An 18231-nucleotide genomic window follows, 5' to 3' on the forward strand; every position below is an offset into this window, starting at 1 on the left:
TTTATTCTTATCGTGGTGGTTGCAAAAATCTGGCTCTATTATTCTATTCTTTCTTTTCATTATCAGCTTGTATTCTTCAGTGAAACAGAGCTTTTCCTTCTCTCCACCCAATCTGTGCATTCACACACTCTGGGTTCATGGATACTTTTCTTATTCAATGTGCTCTAATCCATTACATCCATTATTACTCTTTATGTACAAAAGATCCCAAATTTGGCCAGAGAGAGTCTTTTAAATCTGGCTATGTCCTTCTAATGTGCCCTCATTTGTTTTTGAGCAATTCCTTGCTTTCTGGGACAAAATGTTCAAGAGTTTCCCCTAAACTAGTTGAAGCTAGAAGGCTTTAAACAGTGCTAACCCAACTCAGTTTTAATGCAACATTTTGAATTTAGTCACGAATGTTAGCATAGTATCTAAAACATAGTAAGTGCCCGTCAGTATGACGCATGTCTTCCTTAGCTATTTGATACCTTGTTTGAATCTTTTGTGCAATTCTTAAAAATATAAACCTTTAATTTATAACAGATTTTTATATTACTTTTTCAATTTCACATATTTTTTCTTATTTTAATTTTTGATAATAAGATAAACTTCCTTATTTTCACATGGAGGCCATATGAATAGGTAACTTTCAGAGGATTTTCATTTTCTTCAGTATGGTAAAATCTTAGACCACTTCTTAACGCCAGAATGTATACAAACAGCAGAGCATAAAACCCCCATAAAGTGAAGCCTTTTAAAATTCCTGAAATTATCAAGGGATTTCACATGTCAGAGGAAATAATATAAAGGCATGCCTGGACATTTATTTATTTTGGGGGGTGTAAGAAATTCAACAGACCTGCCATACTTTCTAAGTAAATGTAGCACCACCCAAACCACATCTAAATTATGGAGAGGAAAGAGAAATAGAAGAACGAGGAGTATGATATTTGAAGAGGTCACAAAGAAAAAAGTGGGGCATCATAGCTTACAAACTTTCTTTTATTTACTTATTTATGTATTTTTTTATTAGAATGTGAGGGTGGATATGTGTGTGTGTTTGCATGTGGTATATGTGTATAACTTTGTACATGGGGAGTTAAATATAGAGATGTTCACTCAACATTTATTCAACAAATATTTATTATACTTCCTCTCTGAAGCAGGCATTGTATTTGTTAGGAATACAAGGACCATCAAAACCAGATGGATCCCTAGCTTAGTGGTTAATTAAATAATTATACAAATAAATGTGAATTTGCCACTCTTCTAAGTGCAATGGATACAGATACATAAATGTGTATATACTTACATGTATTTTATAAGGGGATTTAATTCAATTTAGGGGTAAGAGATGGTTCATTTGAGGAAGTGACATTTGAGTTGATATTTTCAAAGTGTTAACTAAGAGAGTTAACTAGGGAATGCCTGAGATTGTGTTTTTAGGGGATGGGGGGATGGGAGAGAGCTGGAATGTTAAGGCAGCTTGAAGAAAGCCAGCCAGCTGAAGCTGAGGGAAGAATGGGAGCATCCAAAGAGATAAAAGTGGAGGAGGCTGTCCTTGCTGGGCTACAAAAATCAAGTGATGAGCGTTGGTCTTTATCTTAAGCAAAGCAATGGTAGTTATTTAAGTGGTATCCGTGGTTGGAAGGTGATAGTTACCATATTTGCATTTTGAATGCAAATATATCTGGTATCCCATTGGAGGATGAATTTGGGGTGGGGAACAATGCCAGGAGGTCAGTCATGGAGACATCGTTGTTTTCTACACAAAGGATGGTGAAACCTTACACTTGTGTGATGGCAGAGGTAGATTTTTGTCATTAATTTTGGAAGTCACAATCAAAGCCTTGGTAATGGAATTGAAGGAGAAGTAATGTCAAGATTACAACCAGATTGGACTATGGGAACCCTGCTCCTTTGAGGTGAGATGAACAGAGATCAGGAGTTTGATTTTGACATGTTTCATTTGATGTTTCTTTAAGATAGACGAGAAGAAATGCCAGATATATGAGCTGTATCTACAAGTGGGCAATGTAGAGGGACTTTCTGAGCTGTGATTATGTTTTATAGAGTGCTCTGCATTAAATATATATCAGTAATCTCAAGGCATTCTTACTGGATAGTACTTGGTATATGTATGTTGAGAAACTCCAAGGTGAATTAAAGGTCTGAGGTATTAGATGAACAAGCTCTGGCACCTGGGATTTCAGTGATTTTTAAATTCATTTCTATTCTAAATGCTGTTCTAATTCCCTGATCTGCAAAATCTGAAAAAATGAATTTGCTAGACTTTTAGCAAGTAGCAAGTGGTGTATTTATAGGCTGAAGTTACAAAAGTGATCATGCAAGAGGAGGATTAGTATTTAAATTATTTAACAATCAGCACAATTTGGACTCCAGCTACAAATAACCAGTAAGACTACACCAGTGCATCCAGCTGAATGCCAGCCCTGCTAGGGTAATAAAATCTCATTCTCTGATAATAAAAATTCCTAATTGAAAATAGAGTACAAATGTTAGAAGGTAAAAGGGTGTTGATAGTCACTGCTTTTTGTCCAAAAAAATGTCACTAACACCTAAGCATTTTTTTAAATAACTTGAGAAATCGATGTTTTGGGGGAAAAATTACCCTCCTAATCTACTGTCAAAGAATCCTGTAAAAAAACTAAATTAATTTAGATGATCATTTCTTTAAAACTATGCCGATATAATTTTAAAATGTATTCATTAAAGTATATAATCATTATTTTATCTAAATCCTTACAGACTATATTTGCTTAAAGTAAGCAGGACCTATAGGTCACCACTTTAATTCCATCTGTGAAAAGAAAAAAAAAAAAAAGAAAGCAATAGAAATGACCACAAAACTAAGTGGAATTTTAGGCTTCTTGGTACTGAAATTAATGGACAAGTATCACATTCTTCATTTGAATCAACAGTGTTGTCTTATTTGGTTTTCCCATTTTCACATATATCTAACAGAGGCTTCTGAATTTTACCACATTAGCTGGGTATATTTTTCCTTTTCTTAACCATATTCTTTAGTGTTATAGAGTTCAGTTTAGGGTAGCATTGAAGTACTATAGTAAAAGGAGGCTCTCTGAACAATGGGACTGGAATGTGTCATATATGTTTATTCCGACAAAGAAGGTTTTCTCTTGTATAGCAGAGTTAACAGTACAAAGAGGAAGGAATGTTTTACTTTCACAATCTTTCCCTCTATTCCATACAAAAATAAAAAACAGAGTAAAAGGCAGATATTCCAATAAAATTTCACTGCCCATATAGATCTTTGTGCTGTTCAAATGAAAGAAACACCTTATTTTCCTTATCGCCTCCCAAATCCAACAACCTCAATTTCATCTTCTCTGAATCCCCATTGCACCACTATACTCACATTAGAAATTGTAACAAAAGCAGACCAAATAAAGTTAGGGGTCAGTCTGAGGTTGAATGTTGGGCAATTCAATAGACCAAGAAGCTTTCAGTAAGAATGAACAATACACAGAAAACAATCACAGATCAAATTGTGTTCTGTACAATTGCTGCATCCTCTTTGTAGGAAAAGCTGCCTCTCTTGATTAGGTAAAACATGCCCTTCTATGTAGAGAATTTTGTGATTGTGTCAAAGCAATTGGTTATTCACACACATACACACCACACACACACATATTATTGACTTCTATCTCAAGTGCTGCGCTTGCATTAAAAAGCTTCCTTCTTTAAAAAGAATAAGATATACAACGGCCTAAAAACATGTAAGGTGCACCCTGACTGGGAAGTAATCTAAGAAAAAATATCTCACAATTTGATAAATTCAAGATGGTATAGCTAATACTCAAATGACATTTCATATTAACTCTGCATTTTCAAGAGCAGATCATAAGTTACAGTCTAGTAGACTTCTTACTTTCTTACTTCTGTAAGATTAAACACCTCCGAAACAGACAAAATTGACCACACCCCTTCCCCTCAACTTCTAATATGGTAGCACAGGATGCATCACAAACAATATAACGAAATTCTAATACAGCAGTTTATTTGGGTTGGTAATAGCTTTTGGGCTTTTACTATAAGCATACTTCATAGCACGATGTTTTGTGGTATAACTTCCAGTATTGGACTAGTGCAGTTCTTTTGTGCATAAGCATGTTTCAAGGGCATTAAAAATATAAATCTTAATAATATCTCCTTTCCTGTTTTCTCAAAGCCTAAAATTATGTGTGTATAACAGATATGCTTTCATAAATATGCACATATATACATATACATACATGCATACGTGTGTGATGTCCGTCTCTCTATATATACATGTATATATGTGTGTATATACATATGTGTGTGTGTATACATATATATATGAAAACTTTCAGTGCTTTATGGAGATATACATTTAAGCAAAGTTAAGGCCTAAGACAACTAAATATTATCCAGCACGTACTGCAGTTGCTCACCACTTACTATCACCGAGAAAAGATAGATTCCTAAGAGAAACAAGGATCAGAATAAGTGAATTTTTATAAAGGTGACAGTGACAGAAAAAGATTAGAACATGACCTGCTTGAGGGCAGTGAAGTCTATGGTTCTGGTCCATTAGAGCCAGGGGATCAGTGAACAAATGGGATGGTCCTACTTAAAAGAAGTAAAGATAGATAGGTAGGGGCATGAAAAATAATCCATGCCTACATAAAAATCTTGGTTATCTAGCTCTATGGCTCTCATAATGGCAAGTAACACCCCTACAACATATTTTAGGTAGGACTGGGTACGTTCAAGGTTGTCACAAATTATTGGTGGTGGTAGTGGTGGTGTGCTATTGGCTTTTAGTGTATATAGGGGGAGGCAGTCCAATTTAATGATTAGTTTTTCTAAAAATATTCCATATAAAGTTTATGCATCCTATTGAACTAAACATTATGAATATCAAACTGTAGAATCTGGTACATAATTATAATTAAGATTTTTATTTACATTCCCACCAAAAGCCAAGCAATTTATAATAATAGTTTAATTATTTCATGTACTCTATCTTCTGACTCTAGAATTGATAGACTATAATGTTGATAGAAATTAAACTTAAGACCAACTCAGCACCAAATCAGTAATTTTTATTTTCGAAGTATTTTACTTATTGACAATACAGTGAGTAACCTGCATCTCCTGAAATAGAATTCACACTAGTAACAACATAGAAATGTTCCAGAGAGTAATTTTGGGATTTTAGTGGAGCATATCAATGGTATTTACTTTCTCATTTGCAAAATATCATACTTTAAAATTTTCTCCACTCCAAGAGTCTACATTTGACTTGGCAAATTTTCCCTATACCATTAACTTCCTTCTGGTTTTCACATACAAATAAGTCTAGGTTGTTAGTATCTCAACACTAGTTTAAGTCTATCCCTCATTCTTTCACTTTCGTGCACTTCTTGCACAGGATGTCTTCTGCTGTTTTATTTGTCTTAAATTCAAACTTATTCATCATATATTCATACAAGCGCTGACTTTACTATGTCTAGTAAAGTTATCCCCAAGCATTAGTAGTGAAATACACATTTTATTACACATTACTTTTATTAGCTTTTAAAAATTACAACTATATTCTGTAATTATTTATAAATGGCTTTTGAGGATATTAAGGAAGTAACAAAATATTTGTTTTTAAAAAAGAGGACAGAGTCTTAGAGAGTCAAGGATCAAAGTCTCATCCATGATGGCTACTCAGTGTATAAGAGAAGACAGCAAATCACAAGCCTTCTACATTTACCTCTGTACTGCTTCATTCCATGACTATCACGTATTAGTTGATACCGTGATGGCCAGAAAGAGTTAACTCCCCTACCTAACTAATCTAACTTTCTAAGAGGTAGCTAGATGAGGAGTCAGGAGACCAGGTTTCTAGTTTCTGCTCTGCCACTGCCAGTGTGACCTTTAGCAGTTCATCATGATCACTGTAGGTCCCCATTATTTCTGCAACTGTAAAATGAGGACACAGGAATAAATTCCAGCTCTATTAAAAAATGCATAATCTTGATCCTAAGACTTAGGCACTGATAAGAAGAAACAGATTCCTTTAATAAATGTATATAAAATGTATCCTGTGGGTCTCAATTATATTTCCAACTACAATATTTCTTTTAAAATATTCAGTCTAGTCAAGTCTTTAAAAAATGCCATGCCTTATAAAAAATGAAAATGTTTCCTTAAAAAAAAGCATCCCTACACTTTATGTAGTGAGCACATTTATGATGAGAACACAGTCTCTATTCTGAAGGGTACATCTACTTTTCTATCACCATTCTCCTAACTTTTGTAAAAGTTACAGTTTGGCTGTGAATATCTGAAATAAAAATGATCTTATCTGCTTTTCCCGTCATATATTTTTGGCAGTTCTAACCTTCCACACAGAGGTTTTCTAAATTCTAACAGTCCACAGAACTAACAATTCAACAAAATCTATGTCCAACTAAAAAGTGACTATAAATAAGATGTTTAATGCTATGGTATGAATCAGCTTCTCACTCAAGTAACTTATTTACAACCAATTTTGCCCTAGAGCTTTTGAAAAACACAGTAGAAGTCTGTTAAATTGGCAGTCTTGCTGAACTTCAACTATTTTATCTAGCTTGGTCCACTGTAACAATAATTGAGAGGTTCTCTTTGATGAAATGTGTTTTTGATTTGGAGCATAGGTACAAAGATCAAATGGACCATACCTCTTATTTAGATGGCTTCTTGCTATTCCTTCTCTTGGAAAGGACATATTAATATATAAGGCCTAGGAATGCCATTTAATGCCAAACACATATGTATGCTTTAGGAAAACACTTAAAAATGCAGTGCATTAATAGTAAGATGCATACATTAATACATTCTTATTTGGCTTTCAGGAGAAACCATTATCACTTTTTTAAAAATATTGACCACCTGTTACACGTAAAGTGGGATTGAATTTCTCAAACTTTGACTATAAGACTTTTATTTTTGCTGGGAACATATCTAATCCTTAACACATATTCATTAAACAGGTATACAATCAAGTCTTTAGTATCTTTATTTGAATGACATATAAACTCCTGCAAAGTTTTCATACCAGGTTTGCTTACTTCTGCCACCCAGCTCATTTCTGGGCAGTCTGTCCGTTTTCCCCACCTCCCCACAAATGGCTTTTGGTGTTTGAGATATGAAAGCGCATTTAAAAATTAACCTAAATGCAAGAAAATAATTAGAAAGGCAACTTGCCCACAATAACAATGCAAATCTTTTTTAAACCAAACATGCAATACATTCCAAAGACAAACACAAATGACTTTTTAAATAACCATGATTTTACATTATCTTTGCCTCTACTTCTCTCATTAACATGAATAATTCAGAGTACTTACTATACATGGTAAAACTGTTTCTCCTCAATAATTCATTTTTAGTGTACAGAAAAATAAGATGTAACATGTTCTTATGTAATATCCAAAGGTTTTAATTAGACTATATTTTTAAAGGCAACTTTAGTTTCAAAATTATCTGTAGTTTGGGTTTATTCTGTCGAAAGCCATTCTTCTAAGTTAGGAGAATCTTAACGCTTTCAAGGCAAAGAGCAGTATAGAACAGTGTAGCCGGTGATAATGCCCCACTTTTTCTTGGTTCCTGATAATCTTCAAGTACATATCAATTATTTACAAAGTGTGAAATCATCACTATCTTTTTCCTCAAAAAATACGAAAATGCTTTGGGACATTGCGCCTGTGTTTGAGTGAAAAGAATTTTCCTAATGTGCTGGCTATGCTAAAGGAACAAAGGATTTACTATGTAACTAAATTTTGAATGATAAAATACCCTAATATTGAAGTTCTAATTAGAGCAAACACCCTTAAATGGGAAGCCTTTCTTGGATACGGAACTGAATATCTCAAATCTTGCTTTATTGATGACACCAACAAAACAGAGTGTGAATCTATCTGCTGATTACATCCCAACTCATCCAGATTCCCAAATTCAAATATAAAGAACACTGTACAGGTAAACATGTTATTCATTACCTATCTCACCTCCTATGCTATTCATATGCAATATTGATGTGGGAAACAATGTGTATTTCTTAGGTTTACTGAATTTGGAGTTTGTAAAAGTAAGTTAGTCTCCTATTTTGTGAATTCTTCCTTGGAAGATGTTACACTTTCCTGGAAACCACACAAGGTTTCTGAAGTCACGGGGCTGTTTAATGCCCTGCTTCAGAGCATCAAATCCTACCCTTGTGACCAGGAAGAAAGGAAAAGAAGGTCATCAGGAGGACCCTGCAGCTGCACTAATTTCCAGCTTCTCTCTGGTAACAAAAAGGTTGGGGTGGGGGGAAGCAATCAGATTTTTACTGCAGTATACACCAGCCTTGGCCAAGTGCTTTGAAACTTTTAGAATGTCTTCTTTCACTGAAAATAAAAGAACCAGAGCTTATGGTGTAATAAGCCAAACACAACAGTTACTGAACTTGGGTCAACACTGGATACCATTACAGCTTTCAGGATAGTCATGGGAATGTATGAAATGAGTAAGTACGTTTTGATACCTGTGAAAATAAAACATTGTGCTGTAAGTGAGTGGGAGAGAACAGATGGTTGGTAATGATTTAAAACATTTATGGTTTTGGACTATCACCAAGCCTCTGTATTAAAAAATATGATGTTTAGTTAGTACATACCAACATCTATATGCAAGGTGCTTATTTTCTGGAGGACGGTACTGTAATGAAGGAGATAAAAACCAAATGAGGTAGGAGGAACATTCTTCCCATTTTCTGGGGGCATTTAGTGTGTGCTATTTCTTACTGACTATGTGCAATCCTAATGTTTTCCATACGATGAGAGGATTTTAATTTTTCCTCAATTACTAGTCAACTGTAAGTGCCTAGGAATCATATTCTGTTTGATCGTATGGTGTAGAATTGTAATATTGCTTTGTAAATTTGATTCACTTTGATTCAAGCTCTTAAACCCTTTGAGCAATAATAAAAAGTGGTAGTTCAGGGTGCTCTTGCCCATGAAAAACAATAGCATTCACCTTATCCTCACGTTGGTTGGCAGGCATATGGTGTTATGATTAGGTACTGCAATTAGCAGGTGCCCGGCAACTGAATCAGAAGACAAATACTAAATATGGTCACACTGCATTTGGGTGAGTATATATGAGTTGAAAAGAGGCCCACGGCCTTCAAACAGAGAGGAATAATAATGTAAATAAAATTATACAAAGATAGATTAATGCAATTCTGAGGTTAAAGCGAAGAAAAATAAACATTGGTAATACTCTCAATTATCAGAAAAACTGCGAAAAGGGAGTCCTATTAAGCATCCACGGCGTTTTGATTTGAATCTGATAGCATCATAGGGAGAAAAAAGTCACACACACATTGTATATTATTCACTTGCCATCGCTTTCAAAACGCTGGGAATTATTCAGGCACAGTTTGTTTGTGGGAGGGAGCTGGGGGTGGACCGCAGAGAGAGAAAGGAGGAAGGCCTGCAGCTCTAGACTTAGCACCTGTAAACTTAGTTGGAAATAACTCCTGACAAGCATCAACCATAACACCTTCTAACAGAAACATGCTGATAGGCAGGATGTTCAAACGGGGCAGAAGAGGCAGCAGGTAACCCTGTGAAAGTAACAGCAGCAGAAACAAACACACCATTCCTTCTCTCCCCAAGCCACTTGCAGCCCCTCCTCAGATCGCCTCTCCCAACCCCTCCGCTCTGGCCACGATCGTACCTGACCTCCCGGTCCCCCTAATTTCCCTCCCACCTCGCTCTCAGCCTGCACCCGAGCCTGAGCCAGGTCGCGGAGTTTGAGACTGACGCAAAGGAGGCACCCCCGCAGCAGAGATGCTCGTCTTTCTGCCACACACACGCTGGAGGACTGGACAGACTGGCAGCAGAAACTCAAGACTGTTCCTGCCGTCCTCTTTCCAACCTCTGCCTGCCCCAAGCGGGGTCTGACTCCGGAATGTGGAGTCCAGGGTGCCCCGCTGGGGCGCAGGAAGGCAGCTCAGGTAGCTGACAAGTTCACGGCCGTCCTTCTCCAGCGCCCCCTCAAAGTCAGGATCCCTTCCTGCTCCCGCCTCCCACCTCCTGTCCTCCGTCCACTGAAGTGAAGGGAAGTGGGTTGGAATACTGGACGAGGGGGAGATCGGAAAAGGAAGATGCCTCCCGCATCCCCAGCGGCGAAGCACCTGGAAAGGTGAGACCGCACGTCCCCCCCCACCAGAGCCAGCTCCCGGCGTGGGTACCCAGCAGCGCCCCGTCATCTCTGCCCCTCCAGTGCCCCCAGCCCCAGCTCCAGCGCGGTTACCTCGCGGGCCGCTGCCGGGCGCTTGCAGGTGCTGCTGTTCCAGGAGCGCAGCTTCGGAGGAAACTTCCCCGCGCTCCAGGGCAAACTCCCGCACACTCCTGGCGGCCGTGAGGTGGCTGAGAGCTGAGCGTGGCGACGGGAGCCGGGTCAGCTCGGAGTCAGGCGCTCACCCTGGCCCTGGCCCTCGCGCGTCCCGCCGGGCTGGGGCTGCGGCACCGCCTCCGCGCCCGCTCCCGCCCGCGCCCCCGCCTGCCCGGGCAGCTCCGCCCCCCTCTTTTTCTCTCCCTCACGCCCGCTGCCCGCCCTGCCTTCTCCTGCTCTGCCTTTGTGGCTCTGTCGTCCCCTCTTTCCTCTGACTTTCTGGCCTCGCCTCCGCTGGCGACTCACCCTCCCTCCTAGCCCCGCGTCCCAGGGCTCAGGTGCCACCCCATGCCCAGTGGAGGAAGTGATTACCCTCGCAGTTCTTTCCCAATTCGCCCTCTCCTCTCCCCCGCCCTGGGGTCTTCTCCTAGCTTTTCTAGAAACGCAGTCCTGAGGGGTACATCGGTAGGTTAGAAGGCTGTCGCAAACATCAACTCCAAAGTCAGAATGTGTTTTGCTTTACAGACCGGAGGTGATGTTTGTTTGTTTTAATACATCAATTATAATAGATCAATAAAGTGCTTGTTGTAAGTACGGCTAAGTTCAGCAGCAGGTTTGTGTAAACCAGGGCTCCCTCAAAATGAGCCTAGGACCCATTTACAATGTTCAAGACCTAGGAGATTTCTCAGCCTGAGCCAGGCTGAGATTTCAAAATCGGACAAGCTGAAGTTGGCGGTTTTAAAGGGCTTTGCAAAGACCAAACACTAGAGTAACATTTTTAAATCATTAAAGGAAACACCAGGCTTTGGGAGGCCCAGGCGGGAGGATCACTTGAAGCTAGGAGTAAAAGGCTGCAGTGAGCTCTGATCCTGACACTGCACTCCAGCCTGGGTAACAGAGCAAGACCTTGCCTTGAAAGAAAGAGAGAGAGAGAGAAAAGAAAAAATAAAAATGGTTCATTAAGGTTTAAAAATTAGTCCTAAATATTATGCTAGCAACAAATGACCAAACTAGGACAAATAAAAATAAATGAACCCTTGTTTGCTTATTTTGCATTCAGATGATTTCTATAAATTCACAAAGAAAATCTCAACTTTTTTTTTTTAGATTTTTTAAGAAAAAGCCTTAACTAGTTAAACCTAGTTATTACGACATTAGAATTTTGTTGTTGTTTTTGCTGAAACTGAAATATTAGCCTTATGTATTTCTAGTAGGTCTTCTTATTAATGGTTTAGGAATAACACATCTGGTAGTAGTGAACTTTGGTTCTTTGAAGAATTACCATTATAGAACTTGTTTGCCTGATGCTGGTTTCTTTTTGAACAGAGCCCGATTTTATTATTCTGTCACAAGTGTTTTATTTTCATGCATTTTTAAAAATTAGGAAAAAAACACATTTTTAGCATTTTTAATGTACAGTTCAGTAGTGTTAACATACATTCACATGTCATAAAATAGATCTTCAGAATTTCTTCATCTTACAAACTTGAAACTTTATCCATCAAACAGCTCCCCTTTTCCCTCTCCCCTCTAGCACTTGGTAATTACCATTCTACTTTTTGCTTGTATGAATTTGACAATGTTAGATCTCTGATATGATTAATATCCAGAATATATAAAGAGCTCCTACAACTCAACAACAAAAAGTCAAATAACCTGATACAAATGGGCAAAGGACTTGAATAGAAATAAGAGTTTAATTTTTTAAATTTGTATATTTGCTGGGGTTTTTTTGTTCTGTTTTGTAGATTTCTTTTTATTTCAGCTTAATTGTAAAGGAGTTTTAAAGTTATGAATGCCATATAAACACATTATTGAAAATTTGGAAAATAAAAAAAAGTAAACAAATCATTCCACAAAAGCAAACCATTGTATTACAACTTGCTGATTTATTAACTTTTAACCCATATAGGACATATCCTTCATATAGGACAGATCCTCATTCTCCAATAGAATAAATGTTTCTTGAGTTGAACTTTTAAAGAAACAAGCTAGTGTTCCTTGAGCTGTATTTAACTGACACATGCCTAGTAGGCAATTGATGAGTGCTCCTTGAATGACTAACCATTTAACTTATTCGCTCTTGGTTTGGTTCCCTGTGTATCCATCCATGTTCTGTGAATTCTTGGAGTTGGTACTATCCATAATATCACAGCAGTGAGGAAATTCAGGCCAACCTCATAATACGTGAACTCTACTTCTTGCCTGTTGCAAGACATGCAAATTTTGTGGCTCAGAAGTTGAGCAAGAATATCGTTAGAACTGTATTTGAATATAGTTCTATGCTCAAAATGAGCATAAATTGAAAAGTTTTAGTAGCTAACGGGGGAAATGGGCATGATCAGGTCAACTTATTGAATTTGCTTGATTGATGAGCTACTAGACATTGCTAGTCCATTATGGGGTTTTCCAGTCTTTAGAATCTATTTTATTCACTTATCTATCACAGCAAATCAAATACTTATAACTGTGGCTGTCTTTCATTCCTAGACCTCTGTTTAAAACTGATTTTAAAAAGTTGAAGAATTACTATTATAGAAAATTGAATTTTATTAATATCCAATGTTGATGAATAAAGGAACAAAAAATTACCTAAAATGTATACCAAGCACCAGTCTAAGATGCATCTTCTCATGCCATTTGATTGGAAGTTATATTGCTATGTGAAAATATTACCTTTTAATTTTGGAGTTAAACTAATTTAATTTTACACAGTGAATTGTTTCTAAGACACTGATTCACAGCATGTTTCTAAACTCTCCAGTCTATTAATTTTGTTTAGTTCTTTCAATTTCTTAAAATGTTTAACTGTTGACTGCTTCTGGGCAAGTGTGAAGCTTATGGATCATTGTTCCTTTAATGAATAGGTTAGTAACAATCATGGTCCATCAACGTGGTTTCTGCATCAAAACTCAAGGTATATTCAATAGCAAGAGTGCCTTTATAGAAGGAAGATGTCATCATTCTCAGGTTTATTTGGACAAGACATACAATGCTGATACCATTATGCTAAGCACAATGACAAAGTTAAACTTAACTTTGAAAGTGTAACTAGTAGTATAAAGAATGACTTCAGCGAGCTGCTCACAGAGATTAAAAATGTGTGTAAGGTGACCTGGGGTAGAGAGGTAGGAAAAGAGTAGGAAAGGATATTTTCCTGGTTTCCTTATGTACTAAAAAACAAAACAAAACAAAACAAAAAAACTAATTTAAGGTATCAGCATGACACTGCTAAGGGATACTTCTTGCTATTTTTGAGTTTACACTTTGCTTTAATCATGCAGGTGTTAACGATGACTTGGCTTAATGAATGGCCAAAGTCAAAATTCAGCAGAAATGCATTTAGCACAATGTGCCAGGTCATGTGGGTGTTGCAAATACCTGTAAACCTTCTTATTTATGACTCCAACTATTTTTTCAGGGAAAGCAGGGATATATTTATCTGGGAAGAGATATTTTTACACAAGACAATAGAGGATAGTCCAGTAGCTACAGTAGTTTCCCTTTATCTTATCTTGCTTTTATTCTGCAGCACAGGAATAAAACTAGAAAAAAATGATAGAATGTGATTTATGCTGATTCATGGTCAAGTGAACACAAGCTAGCCCACTGAACCAGAAGAAAAGAGTGACAGAACTCTTGAAAGAGAAGATAAAATCCACTATATCCAGATATTTCTGGGAAAAAAAAAATAAAAACAAACAACTATTAAAAATTTAAAATCACTTTTAGAAAGCTTCCATTAGTGCTATGAAATAGAAAGAGTCTTGGAGAACAGGATTTGTTCACGTTAAGTTGGGCAAGTCTTCTCTTCCTGGGCTCAGTTTCCTCATCTGCAGTGCATGAGGTCATTGAACTCCATAAGCCCTAAGGATCCTTCTGGTTTCAAAACTCCCATGATGTCGATAAAGAACACTTACCTTGACAAAGCTCTTCAAGTCATTTTCACCTTCACATATTGATTTATCTGTGTAGTGACATTTAAAGTGAATTCTAATCAGGAAATAAAAGGCTGATGCAGACTTTTCTTCAGTAGAAGAAATTGACAACCAAAAAAATGTGAATACAAGGGAGAAACAAAGGCCCGATTACCAGAAGTCGATCTATAGCATACAGAATGTGGTATTGTACAAAGTAGAAATTCCTTTCTGAAATTTAAGAAGAAATCATTGTAACATCAAGAATAAATAGAAGAAAGGAGAAAGCATTAAGATTTTCCAGTCAAGGAGAGATCTGGAAACATAATGATTTACCTCCTGCCATAGCATGAGGATAGCAAATTTTATAATTTGGGGTAGATCAAAATTATTATGTGAGTAAGACATAATTAAAAAAAGATTTGATTCTGTCTTTAACATTTTTAAAGGAAGATATTGTTTTCTTAAAAATCAAGAACAAATCGAGGACCAAATATCTATAACTAAAGCACAAATTAAGTGTTCAGAAGAATATTGGAAAGAAAAAGCAGAATGCAAAGGGGAAAATGCCTTATGGAAAGAGCATAGACTTAGTAGTAAATGAGGAAGAACTATGACTCCTAAAGAATTATAAATTCAGAAAAATATTACTGATCAAACAGAAAAACTAAGAGATAATTATAAGTAATAAAATTGAAACAAGATGTGTTGCCATTATTATTATATATCAGCTGCCCCAGTAAAGCAATAATTCAAGGTCAAACAACTTAGAACAGTCAGCACCTAATAGTCTTGGTAAAAAGAGCAGGTCAATAAATATATATTGATTGGTTGATTGAATAAGAAATGCTTGCAGTTATTTTAGGAAAATCAAAGTCGCTTGGGAAGTTATGCACATAATTTCTTAAACTAAGCAAGTATAAATTTCCTTTTGAAACAATATAAGATAAAACCTTTCCTAATAGTTACTTTTAAGTCCTAAACAATGAAGTCTTATAACAATTTTTATAAGATAATGTGTGTATATAGCAAAACCTAAATTGGAAATAGATAAAATGTGGAAATATAAATGTTCTTCTGTAGAAAGAAATTATATTTTACATCTTTGATGGTTTTTGATAGGTGGTTGGAATAGGGAAAATTCTGTGTGGACAATTTACAAAAAAAATGCTATACTTTCCTCTAAACCAATATTTGGACATATAAATATTTTCCAACTGGGTTCAGTTTTTGATATGGCCAGTCAAAGATAATGATATATTATTTCAAGACCCTAAGTCAAAATAAAATTGATTTGAAATGGTCTGAATTAATGAGACGCCTTCCATCCTGTAGGTTTTGACATTGTCATGTCAAGGGATAAGATACTGATGGACCTTTTCTACCAAATATTTTATTAATTAACTCACAAAGCTTGGCCTGTTTAGTCAGTATAGACACTATGTGCCAGTGTCTTGTATACAAAAATTAGCAAGATGTGATGCCTTTAAATAATAAACTCAAAACCCATATCATTAAATTTAGAAGTGGTAAGCTTACAGGAAAAAGAAAGATCTGCTGGGAGTGAATAAAAGGAAAAAGAAAAAATGGCTTTGTGATTTCTATCAATGATGTGCGTGTGCACGTTCATGTGCGCATGTGTGTGTGTGTGTGTGTACGTGTACTTGAAAGAGAGAATGCAGGTAACAGGCAAGCTGGTAAGAAATGTGATGAAATAGAGAATATGTCAATGATGTATCCTAAGATAAAATATAGCATTTGAGGGCACAGAGTAATTCCAAATCCATCCCCCACCCCATGCAATGAAATATTTCCTCTTCCAGCACTGGGAGTACTTGTGATATACAGCTCACCTCACCAAATCCAATACCATTTCAGCCCAGAGGGACACAGAGCGTGGTGACTGACTTAGCCTTTTTGAGGGAAGGGATTTTGTTTATTGTTCAAAGTGTGTTGTCCTTAATGGGAGGATTTTTTTTTTCAAATAAAGGTAAATAATGATTTTTGAAGACTAATACATATGATGAAAAATTACTGTAAAAGAAAATTTGTACTCAGTAGCATCATAAAATAAGTATAATATTAGCAGTGTGCTACAAATATTATTTCTAATGATAATACTTAAAGTGAGTTGAAAATGAAACCAATTCAGCTTAGTATCATTAAGCTTATGTTTTTATTTAGCTAGTTATTTACATCTGAATCTATGTCTACATATAGCTATTCTAAATAACATTTGGATAGTTGGTCTATTTAAAAACCTTTCTTTCCCCTTGTAATAAAATTTTTTAAGATCCTCTCCTAACAGTTAGAAAAGAAGGCAAGTGTCTATTAGATATTTACATCTTGTACTTGTGAGGGGTAATGACAGTGGGATTTAGAACTTGAAAGGCCACCTGATTTTAGAGGGAAAACAAAGATGCTATTTCTGGCTTATAATTGTGAATATAACCTGAACCTTAGTTAATAAGGTAAAAAAAAGTAAGTTCAAGACACAATCTCTTGCTAAAGTCTGTTCTTCAATACATTTCTTAATACACACGGTAACACTTAAGAATAAAATTTCCAAGGAGGAATGTGTCCTAATGCAATTACCTTAGAACGTTTTCATATTTCAGTTTATGGGAAATCCTAGATTTAGGCATTTATGAATTAATTTTTGAATTAATTAAAATAGCTCAATGACATCACTATTACATTGATAAGTCTCCTTTCTTCTTCTATCTTGTTGCCTCATATTCTATGTAGTAGCTAGCCATTGTTCTGGGCACTTTAATTCTTGATTTTCAAGTATCAACCTTATTTTGTAAAAAATCTCCATACATGGAAACTCTTCTATTGCAGTTACATTGTGATACAGTCTAATTTTTGATGTTGGGTCACAAATTTTATAAGCTTTCACCATGTCACAGTTGATACATCCTTCAAGCTTTCTTTTTCATCTTGATTGGAGGGACCGTTTAACAAACCTGCACATAAATATCCGATCTCCATTGTTTAGACACATGCGACTGCATTTCATGGAGTACTAAATCACGTCTACATTATTTGACAAGAAACTATAGAATTCTTGTGCTATCTTTTTTCAACCACAACTAAAAGCAAATGAATTAAATACCTATTACCTCTGAACATTGTTTATACTTCTGGGTTAGGTGTGCAGATATTTTTCCCAGCACAGGAGCTGGCCCTTGTCTGTGGTTATGCTGACTAAAGATTTTAATAGCAGAGAAAAGTAAAATGTGTTTCAATGTGAAGAAGTAGCAAGAAGGAAAGCAAAGGTATTGCATAAGAAATCTGGAAACAGGCCGGGCGCTGTGGCTCACGCCTGTAATCCCAGCACTTTGGGAGGCCGAGGTGGACGGATCAGGAGATCAACAGATTGAAACCATCTGGTCAACATGGTGAAACCCTGTCTCTACTAAAAATACAAATATTAGCTGGATGTGGTGGCATGCCCCTGCAGTCCCAGCTACTTGGGAGGCTGAGGTAGGAAAATCACTTGAACCCAGGAGGTGGAGGTTGCAGTGAGCTGAGATCACACCACTGCTCTCCAGCCTGGTGACAGAGCGAGACTCTGTCTCAAAAAGAAAAAAGAAAAAAAAAAAAAAAAAAAGGGAAAAGAAAAAAATCTAGAAACAAATATGCCCCAATTGACAACTTTATTGTAAATGTGGTAAATATCAGGAATTAAAGCATGAAAACGGAATGTTCAATGACCACTCCTTAGCCATAAACTTTTAAATCACCTTTCAGATGAAATGCAGCAAAATGGCATTACTTTTAACCATAATGAGTTATCACAGGTGCTGAATACACAAATGACTATATCACATAAGATGAAACAGAAAGCAGCAATGAAGTGACCTTAATGAGCAATGAAAAAAGCATCAAGTTAGGGAGCTTAAAGAAA

At 36.5% G+C, this 18231-nt stretch overlaps 1 protein-coding gene across 2 annotated transcripts in view; it reads right to left on the reverse strand.

Annotated features, from left to right (window-relative positions):
- Positions 1-10528, reverse strand: part of CHST9 (carbohydrate sulfotransferase 9) — a 291848-nt gene extending 281320 nt beyond the window's left edge. For both annotated transcript variants that reach the window (XM_025365226.1, XM_025365225.1), the window contains exon 1: positions 10321-10528. The gene's annotated coding sequence lies outside the window, so the exon portion shown is untranslated. The remainder of the gene's footprint in view (positions 1-10320) is intronic.
- Positions 10529-18231: the final 7703 nt, after the last annotated feature.

Source organism: Theropithecus gelada, chromosome 18 (assembly GCF_003255815.1).
Source record: "Theropithecus gelada isolate Dixy chromosome 18, Tgel_1.0, whole genome shotgun sequence".
Taxonomy (NCBI): Eukaryota; Metazoa; Chordata; class Mammalia; order Primates; family Cercopithecidae; genus Theropithecus; species Theropithecus gelada.